Here is a 13381-nt window from a genome sequence, read left to right as displayed (position 1 = left end):
CTGGGATGAGGAGAACCAGAGAAAGCTAAGAATGTTACTAATGTAGCGGGTCTGTTGAAAGGTTATCATTCTCTCTCAAACAAGCCATTTAACTCCTCTCTACAGGGCTGCTGTGCACTTAACAAGGGAAACAAGTGTGAGAGGAAATAAACCAAAAGGGACAAGAAGGACTGGAAAAACAGTGGTGACTCGGTGGTGGTAATGTGATAATTTTGTTTTCATCTGTTGATGGAAATTTCATTAAATGTAATGAATATTTCATCATGTCATATTCATTTGTAGTCCATTTACATTAAATCGAGTGTTGGGTGCCAAGTATTCATAGCCGTGTTGGTGCTTACAACTAAAATTGTGAATATTAATATATAATATTCACAGTATTTTTTCTAGTTTAAAACAATAAGTTAATAATAAATCACGTATATTTTAGACCAAATATAACCAGTTATTGCTCCACCAACAAAAATAGTTCCAAACACAGTACAAACATAACCAACCATTGTGCTTTTCTAAGCAAACACCATAGTAGTGTTTTGTTCCTTAATGAATCAGTGCTGTTTAATGAATCATTTGAGGGAATGATTCAATGACTCACTGCAGAACAAATCAACTAAATGAATTCATTTTTGAAAGTAGGTGAGTCAAACAGTGCATCTGAAATCGCGTACTGTCATTTGAATTTGAACTTACTTCGCAACCGTTAAAAAAGTATGTTCTATATAATACGAATATGTGTAATTCGTACATACTATATCCACCATGTTGTTACTATCACGTGACCTACCAGCGTCGGTTGTTTTGCTTCACTGCCATTCATAAATCCTCTCCTGTGGCCTCATGGGATAGTAAAGTGTCTATCGAATGTGCACTGTAAAATCCCGACAGAAGTAGTAGATCATCCGGGAACTTTTTGCCTACTGTTTTCGAAATACCATGAATTCGGACATACTACTTTTTTGGCATACTGTTTTTCCTATGCTGTATAGTAGGGAAGTATTCAATTTCGGATGCAGTGAAAATCTCGTAAAAATTTGTAATTTGTCGCCACCTACTGGCATAATATTACCAGATAGAAAGAGTCACTGTAAAGGGAAAAAAAATGGAACTAACATTTGGATAAAAGCGCCAACGAAAATATAATTTTAGTTTGTTAACCTGTAACACCAACCTTTTTGGTTTATTTATTGTTTTATGTCAGTAATTTCATTAACACTGTGACTGCAGCAAGTAAATTCCTCGAAAAGCTGGCGAATACTGGAAAATCTTGTTAGTTTACCCCCATGCCCTTATGAGTCTCTGAGGGGATACGTCTTTTTCTGCGAGGGTGTGTGTTTACATCCCTTTCTACACACATTTGCTGTCAGACTGTTGACCCCCTCCAGAGACAAAGAAAGAGAATGAAAGGGTGAGAGACATCGTTGCACCAGAGTACAGGGGTAGAGAGATGAGAGAGACCAAGATAAGGGTGAGAGAGAGCAAGAAAGGGCTCATGGGATAAGGGAAACCACTTGACAAGACTTGAAACAGTGGAGATTAGAGAGGCTGAGAGCACAGCAGGTCTTCAGAAGCTAATACACACATACACACATTTCACACAACTTTACACAAGCACTACTCGGTTGGACACCTTAGATTGTACCATTCAGTATAGTTTCTTTACAGAGATTATACTCGCAAAGGAGATTATTCTCTTTTAGCAGAGATTCTAATGCATTATGTAGCTGTAGCGGTGGTACCGCAGCCCTGGTGGGGAAGTGTGGTTCAGAAATACATCCTATACTCTTCCAGCACGTACCCATTGTTTACAATGATTGCAAATGTGATTTATCTCTCAGTATGATTTACAGGAAGAGCATGGACTAGCGGCTGGACTATAATGGGAAAAATCTAAACTAAATCGAGTCGAAACTAAAGAATCCTCTCTTGTTCTGCCTTATGTTTGTTGTTGAGAGGGGCAGAAACCTTCAGGTGTCCATTCTGACTATGTTGGAGATGTCTTTTTTTATATACATGAATTTGATAAAAATGTCTGGACTAGGTTCATGTCTTGATACACTGTGTGTACAATTCAAGTGAAAATAAGTATGTAAATCCTTGGATATAATGACTGTTTGACCCTCCTTTGGAAGCACAAACATTTCCTGTAATTGCGGATTGGATCTGCACAATGGTCAGGAGGAATTCTGCACTGCATCGTTCTTGAGTTTCTGCAGTGGCTCGCTTTTCTTGGAGTCATGCTAAAGCATCTCAATCGGGTTCAGGTCAGGACAAGTTTTCTTCTGTTGGAGGATTTCTGTTGTTGTCTTCTGTGCTGTGGCTCATAATGTCACTATGTTGGACTTAAATTGGCAGACCTGCTATTTGTCTTGATTTGCTACTTGGGGATTCATTGTTTTCCATCAACGATAGCAAACTATTCAGGCCCTGGGGTGACAGTGGTGCCTCCACACTTTTAGAGGTTTAGCCGTTAGTGTGCTCTGCCTTTTTCTCCACACATTGTGTTTTTCCCCAAACACACCTCAACTTTGGTTTTATCTGTCCATAGAATATTTTGCCAGTAGCACTGTGGAACATCCAGGAGCTCCTTTGCAGTGTATCTATCTATATATCTATCTATCTATCTGTCTATCTGTCTATCTATTTATCTATCTATCTATCTATCTGTCTATCTGTCAGTTCTTCTCTAGCACTACACATATTGCTGAAATATGTTTTCAGTTGTGTAAGATAGAGATCTGTCTATCTGTCAGTCTGTCAGTTCTTCTCTAGCACTACACATATTGCTGAAATATGTTTTCAGTTGTGTAAGATAGAGATATATGAGGATGTATAGAATATATTTGGTCTTATTCACACCAGTGACCCAAAAGTGCCTGTTCTGTCAGTAAGCCTTGACCTGTTCTCACCCCAGCACTGCGTGTGTATTTCTACATGAGGGACACTTTTTTTTTCTCATAGAACTCTCTAGCTGTCCAGGTACTTACAGCCATAGCTGAATCTCTGATCTGTTGCCATGGCTACACTATTTTTATTTTTTTTACTGTAAATACTGGTTTGAGAGATGTGCAGTGATTCCCAGTGCTGCCATTAGAGTGACCAGTTGAACTTGTGGTATGTGTGAGCATGTGTGTATGCATTATGCTTTGCATTGGTGTGTATAAGGTGTCTATGGCTGCCAGAGCAGGTGTCATCTTGTTACCTCGTTATTGCAGCTCGACCAACTCCCTGATGACCCAGAGACTGCGAGAATCTAGATCCACTTGTCAGAATGTACGGAAGTGTATGCCGTCGCACGAGCGGCAGGTTATGCACTTTAATACAAGTTATAAATTCAAGAAACACCATGTGAGCGATAGAAAGAAAGCACAAAGAAAGAGAAGATTTGTAAGCGGAAATGAGAAGAGTGCCATAGATTTAACACTCACCAAGCACCTGTCACAAATTAAACAAAAAATAAGTAAGTATTCCACAAAAGAATTGTTACTGGAAAATTTACCATTAAAAGTGTGTCTAGGATGCTTATATTTTTTTCTTCAACTTCTCTTCAAAACATTTTATTTTTGTGTGTGTGTGTACACAGTTGTGGTCAAAATTTTACACACACTTTGCAGTATTTGCAAAATGTTAATTATTTTACAAAAATAAGAGGGATCATACAAAATGCATGTTATTGTTTATTTAGTACTGACCTGAATAAGATTATTCCTATCCTATTTCACATAAAGGATGATTACATATAGTCCACAAGAGAAAATAATACTTGAATTTGGGGGGGGGGGATCCTTCAGGTCCCTTTTGCATATTTGAACGCTTTCCAACAATAACTGTATGATTTTGAGTCCTTTTCACACTGAGGACTCGTACTCAACTAATACAAATGGTTCAAACACTCACTGATGCTCCAGAAAGAAAAACAATGCATTAAGATGTGTACATTTTCCTTATTTTGCCTAAATAATAATAATATTAATTTAAATGGATTTTTTTTCCTTGTGAAGCATATATATGTATATACAGTCATGTGAAAATGTTAGGGCACCCTATTGAATTTCATGGTTTTCTGTATCAGGACATCATAAAAAATTATCTGGTCTTAAAATTTTGAAAATAAAGCCAACAACCCTTGACATATCACACCATGTCATTATTTATTTAACTAAAATAAAGCCAAGTTGGAAAAGCCATGTGTGATAAAGATAGGATACCCTAGATTCAATTGCCTGTAGATCCACTTTTAGCAGCAATAACTTGAAGAAATAATTTTCTGTACGACTTTTTCAGTCTCTCGCATCATTCTGGAGGAATGTTGGCACACTCATCTTTACGTTTCTCCAGTTTATTGAGGTTTGGGCATTTGTTTATGCACAGCTCTCACCACAGCATTTCAGTCAGGATGAGCTCTGGACTTTGACTGGGCTATTGCGAGTCAACACCTTGATTCTTTTCTTTTCAGCCGTTCTGTTGTAGATTTGCAGGTGTGCTTGGGATCATTGTCCTGTTGCATCACCCAACATTGGCCCAGCTTTAGCTGTTGGACAGATGGCCTCACGTTTGACTCTAGAATATTTTGGTAAACAGAGGAGTTCATGGTGGATTCAATGACTGTGAGGTGCCCAGGTCCTGTGGCTATGAAACAAGCCCAAAATCATCAGCCCTCCACCAATATGTGTGCATTATGGCCAAACATCTCCACTTTGGTCTCCTCTGTACAAAGGACATTGTTCTAGAAGTATATATATATCTAATGCACTTGCAAATTCTGGACCCTGGTGAATTTAGAGCAGTTGCTATTAGAGTTCGGGTTTCTTTCTGTAAGCAAAGTTTTGACATGAGAGTGGAGGGGTAATTAAAGCAACTGTGAGAGAGAGAGGCAGAGACATGAAAAAGTGTGATGGGGATCTCTAAATGTGTGAGTAAGTGACCCTGGGGTGAGCTTGTTTAGTTACAGCACTTTCTGCCGAACCACAGGCTGGTGTCACTCCCAGGGATTTGGGAAGATAAATGTGGCATCGGAATGGCAATAGGTGGTAGACTGGAAAGAATGAGATTCACTGTTCATAGCATCACAACTGAACACATTTACATTTTGCATTTATATTTATTAATTTTCCGGATGCTTTTATCCAAGGAACAATAAAAACACAGGCGATTAATCAAAAGTTTAATCGAAAGCGAAAGTGTAATCACGTCTTCTGTCATCGTCAAATGTTTCTGCGCTAATGAAACCGCTACAGCGCATTATCAAGTGTGCTGAAAAAGTAATTGGCTGCAAACTTCTATCCCTTGCTGAGGTCTGCTCATCTAAGACAGTGAACCAGGCCACAAAGATTACTGAACATAACCAACGGACACTGCAAACTCAATATTTCTCTTCTATCCTACATACTCTGAATATTGTATTATTATATGTATGTTGTAATGGTGTCTATGGCTGCAGATACAATGTGGATTTTCAGATTTTCAGTGTGACCAAGGACATATAGCATTGGCGAATAAAAAAAAAAAGTCTGACTCTGATAAGGAAGTTTAACAATGGCAAGAAATGCAGTATAACACTGTTTAACACTCATCAGAAGAGAACATTTTTCTTTTGTATTTGTGTGAATATGATACTGGTACCATTAAACAAGTTGAGAAAGAAAGGGAGAACAAGAATAGAAGCGTTTTTAAGAGAAATCAAACAAGTTCTAAAGTAATTACTGCATTAAGAGTGTATGAGGCAGACTGAGGTTTTGTGTTGTGTTTGTGATATGTTTTGAGATGTGGTAGAATATTTGTGCAATAATTGGTGTATTCGAGGTGTGTGGATTGGTGTGAATCTGAGTATGTTTGTGTTCGTACACTAATTAACTGCTAAAACCATGAATCCTAAAACAGTCAGAGACCGATTTCACACTCCAGTCAACCATCTCTCTCTCTTTCTCACAGTCTCAGATTTGAACTGTGTGAACTCCTGTACATCACTATCCCGAGGCTCTGCACCTGTCCATTTATATCAAAACACCTCTTCAAAAACAAGCCAGGTGTTTTAGATGCACAACCACAGCCTTGTGTCTACAGTAGTACTGATATTTAGTACTGCAGCACACGCCGGTGTGATGTTGCTTAATTATCTGAAGTACTTCTAGACTGCCTTTACAAATTACATTTTTTTTTAACTCAACTGCACATTGTTGCCTCAAGATAACAAACCTATTTTCTTTACTTTTCAAAAACAGAATGGCAATAAAATTAATCATGCAGGGTTTTTGGTCAAATTTTTGTGTCTTGTAAAACTGCCACCGGGAAAGCATTATGATGGAGTCACTACAGATGTATTCGTATAATCCATTATTAAATTTAAAATTTAAGCAAACCTTAACCTAGGGGCCAATTCTATTACTATCTGTCATGTTGCAGTCAGTTTTCAGTAACTGACATCATCAAAGAACATTTAATTTCAAAGACAAATAAAAAAAAAATTCTGTACTTTTTTTCATCCAGGTAGCACATGGTACCTGCAAAAGCATTTTGTTTTTTGTAGAAATCTTTTTTTAGAGTTCCATTTTATGCAAGAAAAAAAAAACGGAACTTTTTAAACATTGCTTCCATAATGCTTGCAGTTGAGGTTTAAATAAAACTGCATGCCATTATACTGTAAAGTTGACCCTAATGTGTTGTTTTCTTTCCTTATCACTGTGAGCTTCCGAATCAGAGTCAAACCCCAGATATTGCGTTCCCCTCTTGCATTGAAAGCTTTCATAAACAAACACAAATTAGAGGTGTTCAATCACCATTTGTGCGTTTTTATTGTCATTCAGAAGTTATTTGGAGATTTGCGCTGACTCAGAGTGGCCTCACAAATTGAATTAATTAAATTCTTATCAGGCAGAGAGCAGCCACTTCTTCTCACTTGATGAGGTAAAAGCACTCAGCTTCTAAGAGATACGCACTGGCGAGCACTTTATACGCGTTTGTTTGCGAGAAATGTTCATTTTTTGCATGTTTGCTTTCATTAATGTTCTGTGAGACAATATTTACCTCAGAATTTGGCTGCAGAGATTTCGCCGGTATGGAAACTGACAGACTAATATAAAAGCTATTTCTAACTTCCGATCCAGATTTCATGCAGAGTGCCTGTGTTCTGGGTCAAATTGGCTTTTTAATAAATTGCAGCAGGAAAAATCTCTGAGCAGATAATTATCCACGTCTGAAATGTAAAGCAGCAAAGAGGCTCCAAAATTGAGTCGAATAAGGCCTCAAATGCTCTTCAAATCCAGGAAACATGCAAATCGAGCACTACAGCGCTGTACGAAAATTACCTTGCCTCATGCTTTCTGAGGGCACATAAACATTGAGGCTGCGTCAATCTCCGCTCTCACAAAGAGCCGTTGTTTGGCCCATGGATGCTGACTGTGAGTTGACCTTCTGGTAAAGACCTGTTGAGGATTGAAGAAAATCATGCCTGGAAGCATCTAATCAAAGCATGCATTAGATACATAATGGCAGAAAGCCACCAGAGACCTGTAACATTTCTGTCTAATTGCACATTCAGTAATTGTTGAGCAATGATGAGCAAAACACTGGCATTATATTTCCGAAAAGTCCAGGGTAAAGAATGGCCACAAAGCTATGACATTTCTCCAGCTATATTGCTTTGGCGTCGTGCCTAGTAGCGTCCACATGCCCGGTGCCTCGTTCAGGAGCGAGTTGCTAATTAGATGTGGCGATTAAGTTTAGCTAATGCAATTGCATGTTTACTTTTAATTAGTGACTCCAGTCGAGTAATTGTCGAAAAAGAAGCATCCAGCTGTCCTAGTATGCCTTGGAGTACACATGCGCTTAGACCTTGGACTCTCAAACTACTGCTCGAGATCTGCCACTGAAGGCACTTACCGAGCTAATGAAGTGAAATTAGCCCAGGGGTTAAACTGGATTGTGGTGACTCCACTTCGACTCCACCCCTAGCGTATAGTAGCTGCTTCGGCAAGATGGCAAAATAGTCCCTACAAACTTCCTCCAACAAGTGCTGTGAGAGACTTAATCTCGGTGGCTTAACATTCAGTCGCATCCTGGCAAGAAACTGCCCAGATGTCCAGACCAGTGGAAAGAGACAAGCAGGGGTTTTAATCCTTGCCAATGGATTGGCCTCGGGGGAGAAGGAGAAAGACGAAGATTTGAGGCTTGGATTGTTTCCCTTTTCAAGAGCCCAATTGAATCCTTGCTTCAAGTGGATAACTGAACCTTTGCCCAGTATCAGTATATAGCCTAGTTCACACACTTCACACTTGGCTTCCCTCCAGGTGCGTGTGTTAGTGTGTGGTGAGGAACTTGATAAATAGTATTAACCTCGGTAATAGGATTTAACATAGAATACTCGACAGATATTCCACCTTCAAAATCACCTGTGCGACTTTATGGCCAACAACGACACTCGAATCTGAGGACCAAGAGTGGTGATTGATTAAATTATAGAGACAGCTGGATGGTTTGTGTGTTGACTCGTAACAGGTAGGTCTTGTATGTGCAATCTATGAATATAACATAGATCTTCTCTACTTATGGTGCTTTTCCACTGCATGGTACGGCACGGTACGGCTCGGTACGGTTCACTTTTGGGGGGTTTTCCACTGTGTACAGTACCTGGTACCTGGTACTTTTTTTAGTACCACCTCGGTTGGGGTTCCAAGCGAACCGTACCGTTACCAAAACATGACGTGTAAACTCTGCTGATCACAGATTGGCCGGAGAGAATCGTCACTATCTGCGTCACTGAACTTGCGACACAAACACAAAAGAACCGCTAGATTTAAATCAGCACAGCCAGCGAAGGATCGAACGCAACTGTTTTGAACGAGCGCACCTTTTTTTAACAACCAAAAAGTGGCTGTTCCCCCTGTTGAGGAAGACGTTCCTCTCGTTGATAGCAGAGGAGCGGATCCAGCAAGAGCTTGATGGGGCGACGCGGAATGAAAAAGATTTTTAGGAGTCGCGGCAATAGAGGCAGCACAACTATAATGACATGTGAATAATCCCGCCCACTCTAAAGCGGTACTGAACTGCAGTGGAAACGCAAACTGAGCCGAGCCGTACCGTACTGAGCCGTGCCAAGCCGAGTCGTACCACGCAGTGGAAAAGCGCCATTAGTCAGGCCAGAAACTGAAGTACAGTATGGGGGCTAGACTCGTTTTGCCCCAGTAAAGTTCTGCTGCGCCCTAGTAACATTTTAATGATAGATCATTATGCAATGAGTCAGATGAGAAACAGGCTTATTTATTGGATTTCATATTTGCCAGTGACATAGGCTACGTAGTGAAAACTGCAAACCAATCAGTTTTTGCCTTGTATGCCATTTTCCAACTAAATTAATTCATGGGGTTTGCATTTTTTGTTGTATTTTTGCCTTTGACAGGATTCAGTGAGAGAGGAGATAGGAAGCAGTGGGAGGGGGAACAAGATCAGAAAAGGGTCTCAAACCGACACTCGAATTAGGATGCCAAATTTACTGTATAGTTTCCAACATGTTGCATTTTTCTTTTTGGTATAAATGGAGTCTCTTATGCTTATCAAGGCTGTATTTATTTGATCAAAAATATTATTGCAATTTCTAATATTGGTTTCCTATTTTAATATACTTTAAAATATAATTTATTTATGTGACACAGCATTGAATTTTCATTAGCCATTACTTTGATTTATTATCAGTGTTGAAACTGTTGTGCTCCTTAGTATTTTTTGGAACCTGCGATTATAAAGATCAGCATTTATTCAAAATAGAAATCTTTTCTAACAATATAAGTCTTTACTATCACTATTTAAAAAAAAGTATTCATTTCTTTAAACAAACAAAAAAACTGACCCCACACTTTTGAATAGTAGTGTATATTGTAACACAAAATTTCTATTTTGAATAAACACTGTTCTTTTTAACTTTTTATTTTTCAAAGAATCCTGAAAAAAGTATCACAGGTCCCAAAAAATATTAAGCAGCACAACTGTTTCCAACACTGATTATAAATCAGCATATTAGAATGATTTCTGAAGATTAATGTGAAACTGAAGACTGGATTAATCGTGCTGAAAATTCAGCTTTGCTTCAAAGTAATAAATTATATTTTAAAGTAAATTAAAATAGGAAACTGTTATTTTAAATTGCGATATTTCTCAAGACTACTTTTTGTTCTGTATTTTTGATCAAATAAATGCAGCCTTGATGAGCATAAGAAACTTCTTTAAAAAACATTAAAAATCTTACTGATCCCACACTTTTGAATGGCACTGTATATGTAATATATACATTAAATACATGACAGGCATGAATATACACGCACGCACTCATCCCTCATTCTCTCCATCATGCCATTCATGAAAAAATGTGTTCAGATATTTTTGTTCAAACATTACTTTTAACTGATGAATGCTCCTACCTTCTCCTCTTCTTCACTTTTTCATAGCAGTGAGGGCAAAGATTAGACTAATTAAAGTTTTTCATTAATGAATTGCCCTTGTAAGGTCCATACGCCCCTCCTGCTGTGCTGAGACAGCAGTTGCATTTGTCAATGTTATGCATTTTCTCAACATAGATCAGACTGGTGACATGTTTGAGGTCATATTCCGGCTTTTCATGTTTACAAATAAGTTCTTTCCCTCAAATCTCCCTCTCTAGATGTGTTACTGAGCAGTCTTTGCATCATTTGCAGGCCAAATTGACTCACCCGGGCAAAATAGTGCAGAATGTTGTTTGATGCTGGGAGCAGTCGAAGTCGTGCCGAATGATGGGATTACGGCACTCGTGGATATTTCTGATTGCTGTGGAAAAAGTGAAGGTTGGCAGTTCTGTATGCAAATTCGTTCCAGCAGGGGAGAGGTTGATGATACAGCGCCAGACGGTCGTAGCCATAGCGACCCAGACACTCTCTACGTCTTGCCCATCGGAAGCAGCAACACACAATGAGGGACCCTCAGTGACAGGTTGCTAATGGAAACAGTGACATGGTCAGAGCAGTGGGCTGCACACATGGCACCTTCCAGCCTTCCACATACACAGCAGCCTAATACAGCCGCAAATACAATTACACACTGATTAGTCCTGGACGGCTTATTTACCCAAACACACAATTACTCAAGGTCAGGGCAGATGAGGGGTCTCTCCTTTCATTCTCTCACACTTCCTGGCACCTCTATCACAGATTTTTTTTTTTCCCCCTCCTTTTGCTTTTTGTTCGACTTCAATATTTATCTTCTGGCCTCTACTCCACTATGGTAATAAGACATTTGCTTTATACTACATAATTCAATGAGACTGACATGATTTACAATGTTTTCATATTTCCACAGATGGTTTTCTCCTGGTGTATCTTAATTCTTCGTAATCCATTTCAGCTGCAAGTGTATCACTGCAGTCTGTGATGAAGGAAATGAGTCACGTGTGATGTAAGCATGCAATCTCTCTCCCTCATTCTCTATCCATCCATCCATCTATCTATTGCATATATAATTAGTTCATGAATGAATAATGAATTAAGTCTTTACTTTGAAACTATTTTCACTCAGAAATTGCTACTAAATTTCACAAAATAAAGAGAAACAAGCAAGTAACACATTGAATTAAACATGAAATTATGTAGAAAGACAGAAATATCATTCTCTTGTAAAACATATTGCAGTAATCTTTTTTATTATTTAAAAAATCTATTTTTTTATAGTGTAGATATTTTTACTCATCTCTCACTTCTCTCCTTTTCACACCAATATAATATCAAATACAGTTGCCCTTAAACCTTGTGAAAGATATCTGCTCAGGTGTCTCATCAAAAGGAAAGGACTCTTCCTGTTGAGACTGATTTTCACTTGTAGTATCTATTTTTTTTTTGTTTAAACGCTTATTTTTTAAATACTATTTACTGATGAGGTTGTGGCCATGCATAACACAAAAAAGCTTGCAAAAAAAGGTATATGCAACAATGCCGATATTGAAGTCGTAATTCCTTTTTGAGCTCTCCGAGGTCTTTCTTAAACCCAACAGACACAGTTTGCATGGTGATTATTATGTCCATTGAGTGGCTGCATTTAGGGGATGTTACTGACAGGCTGACAGCATGGAGAAGATGAATTGGTCATTCACTCTTCTGGCCGTGTATACAGCAGATGTTTTATCCTAGTGTCCCCCTTTGAGAGTGTTAATTATGCTTGTAAAGGAGTTGCTTTAAAGAGGCAGAATGAGATGTAATCAATGCTTAAGTGAGCTGTTTGTGTGCAGAGAGAGACAGAAGGTGGAATGCACAAAGCCAAAAGATTTCACAGTCTCTGGGCAGCCATTGTACTCTCTCTCTCTCACACACACACACACACACAAATTCAAAGTCTGTTATGTTGTGTCTTTGAAAAATATTTTTTTTGAAAGAACAGTTCAGTGGTAGGCTACAGTTTCACACATACTGGTAATTCAAAGAGCTCTTGATCTTGCTTTTATGCAGATTTAGATTAGCATGTTGTTTTCATAATAGCCTATAGTAGTTTTAGAAGTGATGTTTTATAATTAAACAATATCATATGAGCATCTGTGCTGTTGTATTGAAAATTATTTTAATCACAGTTGTGCAGATATTCCGACCAACAGTATGATTGCAAGTATGATAATCGTTTTTATAAAACAGTTAAAAAAACAATAATTAATAATGGGTAAGTCACAATATTGACAGTGACATATACATATACATATATATATATATTGATCAATGTAGCGTCTGGACCAATCAAAAACACAATTTTTCATTTGATTTAACAAATCAATTATTCATTAGATTAACAAACGTTCACAGACCCCTCACCCAATAAACATACTGGGTGCCAAGTTGTCTGTGAACAGGGCCCAGGACCCTGGTTACCATGGCAACCCTGACACCAGATACATTTACGACCTAATGGAATGCGAAGCAGGGAAAATCACTGCATGTTCCATCGCAAGAGGCACAAGGCACAGTAGAAATGGACTTTTCTACTAATTAATTCATAGGAAAACCTTTCTTTGAATGAACAAAAACAAGTGCAAGAAGTTTATTGTTAAATTAGAGAAGCACTCACAGAAGTGCTTATTTAATGCAACAAGTCTTGGAGGACTGAAAGCACCACATTTTAGAACTGTGGGCCACTTCTTTGACATAGGCAGACACTAAACTGTTTGAATTAAACTGAAAGCACAGAACGGATGCAAAGAACCTCACAGAATGGTGCAACAGAAGGAAATCACCAGTCTTCAGGAGGCTCTTACAGCTGCTGGACACCAAGCGCCGCTGGAAAAAGCCATCGGACAGGACTTGGAAAGATAACTGTTTCACACAAAGTCACTGTTAAAAACAGCATATATGGAACTAAATGAGAGAGACACCAGATCTAAGGCCTT

Source organism: Sinocyclocheilus anshuiensis, unplaced genomic scaffold (genome assembly GCF_001515605.1).
Source record: "Sinocyclocheilus anshuiensis isolate Anshui unplaced genomic scaffold, SAMN03320099.WGS_v1.1 scaffold212, whole genome shotgun sequence".
Taxonomy (NCBI): Eukaryota; Metazoa; Chordata; class Actinopteri; order Cypriniformes; family Cyprinidae; genus Sinocyclocheilus; species Sinocyclocheilus anshuiensis.
Note: the sequence above shows the minus strand (reverse complement) of the source record.